This window comes from Schistocerca nitens, chromosome 3 (genome assembly GCF_023898315.1).
Source record: "Schistocerca nitens isolate TAMUIC-IGC-003100 chromosome 3, iqSchNite1.1, whole genome shotgun sequence".
Lineage (NCBI taxonomy): Eukaryota > Metazoa > Arthropoda > Insecta > Orthoptera > Acrididae > Schistocerca > Schistocerca nitens.
Genome location: NC_064616.1, coordinates 244,693,988 through 244,699,442, shown reverse-complemented (window position 1 = coordinate 244,699,442; position 5,455 = coordinate 244,693,988). Strand labels below are relative to the sequence as shown.

Sequence of the window (5,455 nt, the reverse complement as noted above, 5' to 3'; positions counted from 1 at the left end):
CAGCGCCTTCCAGCGGCCATCACCAGCACGACCTTTATAAAGTTACCACAACCTACGAGAAAAGCCGTTAGAGCTGTGCGGGGTGGCCACGGGGTCTTGGGCGCCTTGCCAAGGTTCGCGCGGCTCTCCCCATTGGAGGTTCGAGCCCTCCCTCGGACACGGGTGTGTTTGTGTCGTCCTTAAGTCAGCTTAAGTCAGACTAAGTAGTGTGTAAGCCTAGGGACTGATGACCTCACCAATTTAGTCCAAATCTACCACCATAAGCTGTTAGAAGTGTTACCAGCACAGAACCTAATGTTCCCAAAAATCGCATGTAACACCAATCTATCACACTTATCAGATGAACTTATAGCATAGACAACGGTAAAACATCACGACTATAAACATTACCAGCACCAGTGCTACCACAGTTCTGCTGACAGTTTGGGGACTCTACTTTCGCTTGAGACATAAAACCACTCATCTCGCTGAATGACAAACACATCAAATACCTGTCGCATGGATGAATAGTATTAATAACGAATAACAAAGTACAAGAAAAAATTAATTGTAGATTTTAAATTTGTGTTGGAGCATAAGGATTCAGCAGAGGCCATAAAGGGTTGAGACACAAAACAGTCTTCGTGAATAACCTTTTACAAACGTTTGAATACCAAGAAATTATGTAATATGTAATTATCATCGTAACATATACGTAATGAGATTTTTCTGGAGGCAAACTAAGGAAAATTCGTGACCAATATTTTTAAACGAGAGGGGTAGGTTGTGCTGCAGAAAAGTATTCTTGGCAAATGCAGAATTTCTAGAATGAGATTTTCACTCTGCAGCGGAGTGTGCGCTGATATGAAACTTCCTGGCAGATTAAAACTGTGTGCCCGGCCGAGACTCGAACTCGGGACCTTTGCCTTTCGCGGGCAAGTGCTCTACCAACTGAGCTACCGAAGCACGACTCACGCCCGGCCCTCACAGCTTTACTTCTGCCAGTATCTCGTCTCCTACCTTCCAAACTTTACAGAAGCTCTCCTGCGAACCTTGCAGAACTAGCACTCCTTAAAGAAAGGATATTGCGGAGACATGGCTTAGCCACAGCCTGGGGGATGTTTCCAGAATGAGATTTTCACTCTGCAGAATTTTCTGAAAGTTTTCTCCAGCCAGAGTTAAGCCAAGTCAAACCAGGTCAGTGCACCATGTAGCAATGAGACTGACACACAGACACAAAGCCGATACTGCAAATTGGCCTAATATGGTACACCCCAGAAGCTATTGCTTCACGTCACTCGACTGAAAAGTCTGATTCGTTAATTCAACGTGACCACACTGAAAAGCGATCATTAAGTTTTTCTGACTGCGCTGTACGATGCCGCACCAATGAATGAGTATTCCACAAGAACACCTGTCACCCCTCTCACACGACGAAGTGGAAACAAGCTGAAGCCCTGAAAGCCACTGATATGGTACTGAGGTGCGGCGAAGAATGGTAACGAGCCCAGAAAACGACGACACGTGCCGTCATCCTTGGCAAGACATAACGTTATTGCCTCAGGTTTCCAAACCTATTTGCTATTCAGTAACAGAGAGCCATCTACGATGCAGACCGTGTGACATGCTTCCTGTCATGCGCCTGATGATTTCTACCTTCGAGATTGCTGTCCACCTTGTCTGTCGAACCTGTCCGCTGTGAGCTGCCAACATCTCATCTGCTGATATGAAATCTTGGGAACTTCTACCTATGGCTTTCTGATAGCCAAAGTGATGGTGTTTGGCACATTGTGAACCTGTCGTTGTATCTGGGAGGTGTGCTAAGGGCTGCTGCGCCCGACTTACATCTGGGAATAGACACTGGCGTCTGTGGCCCAACTCTGGTGGACAGGCTAACTTGTAAGCCGTAACTCTACACTACCATGTATATCCTGTGCAGAGCTGCTGGAGTTTACTTCGACACACAGCTTCGATGTCATGGGAATGCCCAACTAAAAATCATTCGACGATCCAGTCAGTGGTCGACGCCAATTTACGAGCTGTGCCTGCAGCTCGCTGCCTTGCATGGCACCATTGTGCTACATGACCAGCCACGGTGGAGACATCGGCCTCGAGAATCTACTAAAGTGGACAAGTAAGTGCATTCATAGGCTGTGTGTTCCATTCACTGCCCTCACCACGACCGTAGAGAAGATAATTGAGTTGTGACATTTAAATCGAAAAAAAATGCATGTGTTGCTATTACTATTTCATTAGCGCACCATACTCGACGCTTAGTTATTCTGCAACCATAAGGTCTCTGCTCAAAGCCTTACAACCACATCTCATGTCTCACTTGGAAATATTGATTCAGACTGCCTCATTCTCCTAACCAAATGCCATTTTCTTTCGCATGTCATATGCTGTCTTTGTTCATACATCCAGATTTTATACAAATAAAAGTACTGTAACCGCGAAAAATGTCCATAACAGAATGCCTCTTTTCGAGCATGCAAGTAAAAAATAAAACAGTGAGCGAATCAGGTTGTTTTAGGGATGGCGAAACAAAAATAGTGGATAAATAAAAGTAGTGGATAAGAAGTAGTGGTACCATTCATAATTCATTCCAGACTATATTGACAGACATTCACCATATTACAGGCCCTCAATTTAATCGCCCTACATCTCCATCACCTTCCCCCACACACATGAAAGACGTCTTGCACCGCCCGCGCTCCCATGTCTGTCGATGTCTCTCAAGGACCACCCTACCCCATGGATGATGTCTTCTCTTGTGTCGTAGCACGTGACATGAGGAGGTTTCTTCATTTTGGCGAACAAGTCGTAATCGCACGGACTCAGATCGGGTGAATACGATAGATGTTCCACTATATCCCACTCCCACGCATGCAGAAGATCCTACATGGGGGTTCACCGTGTGGAATCGTGCATCGTCACGGAGGATGACGGGATGCAGTGCCAAAAGGTGCCGTCGCTTGTTCTCAGTGCGGGACGAACCTGACGTCACAAGTGACCGTCTGCCTCTACGGTATAACGTGATGCAGGTTTAACCCTTGTACATGATAAGGCTCAGTAACCATCACTTTGGTACCAGCTCGTCCACGGTGCACTTTCTGGAGGCGAGGAGAACCACAGCGTTTACAATTACTGGGCCGATCTTGAATAATATCCCTACCGTCTCAAAACACTTTCACCCATCCCACTGCCATAAGATCTGGCACTACTGCCTCACCACACGCCACACGCTTTCCCTGAAAGCAGTGTTGTGCACTCACAAGGGAATGGTACAATAAGACATGTCGTAATCCACCCTGAAATTTTTTACATAGGAAGAAGACAACGAAAGAAATGCACCGTCAAAACTTTAGCTGCTAAGAGGCACTGCAAAGTATTAAAAAAACAAGCTGAAAATTTTCGAATTCGTAGCGCAGCAGGCGGCGGTAGAAATGTACACCCCTACTAGCGCTGTAGCAACTGCGCATGCGCAACTACACCCCCCCCCCCCGGCCCCACACACACACACAGCCGAGGTCTGCAGTACATTTGTAAACAGGAAACACGACACAACAAGATCTTAATTTGTAAAGGACGTTTCAGGCCACTGTTCGTTGTTACTTTCTCTGACACTACAGTACACAGCTACTATTCTCTCGAATTAGCCACTCAAGTAACATTTATTACAAATTATCAGTTGCTTTATTCAGTATTGGTAAGTATTGACAATACAGATAAAGCTGAATTAATATTTATTGTGCTTCAGTAAGGCATACCTCCTAGTAGTACCTTCCTTTTTCTTCCAGTTTCACAGTAATGTACAATCCAATTAACGTTCTCAATTTAGAGATGAAGAAAGTGGTTTCCAGCCGAAATGACCTACTTCTCCTGAGGACGTACGTATGTGTCATTTGTTAGTTGATTTCCTTGACAGTCATTAGAATGATATCGACATTTCGTTTGAAATTGTGGATACGTTAGAAGAAATAGGAAATAACTGTGACGATTCCTTGGATTGTAGTTCGGACAACGTCAGTTGCGCCAGTAACAATTCTGAAGAAGAATACCTTCCAAACCTAAAAAAACATGTGCTGCAACACCTTTCAGCGAGTGACAAAGGAAAAGCAGTGAAATACTGGTTAAACGATGGAGGGAAAAAGGCTTGAAGTTACGCAATGTGTGAAGCCCTTTTCGTTTCGTAAAATCGGAGCGTGAACTGTACAAATGGAAGAATGAATTACATGAAGTAAGAAATATGCACCAAATGGAAACTGTGGTGTCACCGCCAGACACCACACTTGCTAGGTGGTAGCTTAAATCGGCCGCGGTCCATTAGTACATGTCGGACCCGCGTGTCGCCACAGTGATCACAGACCGAGCGCCACCACACGGCAGGTCTCGAGAGACTGACTAGCACTCGCCCCAGTTGTACGGACGACATTGCTAGCGACTACACGTACGAAGCCTTTCTCTCATTTGCCGAGAGACAGTTAGAATAGCCTTCAGCTAAGTCCATGGCTACGACCTAGCAAGGCGCCATTAACCATATCTGGAGAGAGTCTCACTTGTATTATCAAGAGAAATGTACCATAATTAATTAAAGTTAAGTATACGAGAAGCTCCGTTCTTTTATTTGTAGCATTCATAAAGTATCCTGTTTCAGACTTAACGCAAGACGGCGTGAGTTGACGCGTGCCCTTTCGGCTACTTCTCAGTGTGGCGTAGCTAGCTTGTTACGCCACAACAGAAACCAGAAACCATCTGAATTAAAAACTGTTCGAAAGATTTAGGACTGCTCGTGAGAGGCTATCCATCGTTACCGATGGAGATCTACGAGACTGGGCCCTCCGAATTGCATCTGACATAAACATTGCTAATTTCCAGGCTTCGTCGACCTCGCTACGTAGGTTCAAGAAAATGTACAAAATAGGGAGTCGCAAAATTACCAAATTTACGTCACGTAAACGTGTAGAGCAGCTGCCAGTGATAGACAATGGTATAGAGAAATTCATAGCTGACGTAAAGACGAAACTTGCTGTTGTCCCCACAATTACTGTTTATAACACTGATGAGTCAGGTATCGTGAAAGGACTGCGTGCACACCGCACTTTATCATTTCTGGGTGAAAAAAAGACGAAATCGGTTGCCCAATCAATGAATGCAATGACACATTCATATACGATAATGCCAGTGATAAGTATGATTGGTTTACTGTTTCCACAGCTGTATATCTGTCTTCAAGGACCACAAGGCAAATTAGGACCAAAAATTAAAAATGGACTGTTTAGTTGCAAAAATCTTGTAATCGACGTATCAAAATCTGGGAAAATGGGAAAGAATAAATTTCAACATTTCGTTCGAAACGTATTTCCACCAGCTGCAGAAACTTATTCATTGCTTTTGTTGGATTCAAGGTCTGGACATAACGACGCCTCTGTTTTTGTGGAAGACGACGAAAAATCTGTAGATGTTATGTGGATTC

The 5,455-nt window shown here is 44.6% G+C and overlaps 1 non-coding gene across 1 annotated transcript; it reads right to left on the bottom strand.

Moving 5' to 3' along the window:
* Positions 1-871: 871 nt before the first annotated feature.
* Trnas-cga (transfer RNA serine (anticodon CGA)) lies at positions 872-946 on the bottom strand. The gene has a single exon. It is a non-coding gene; the product is annotated as a tRNA-Ser (tRNA).
* Positions 947-5,455: the final 4,509 nt, after the last annotated feature.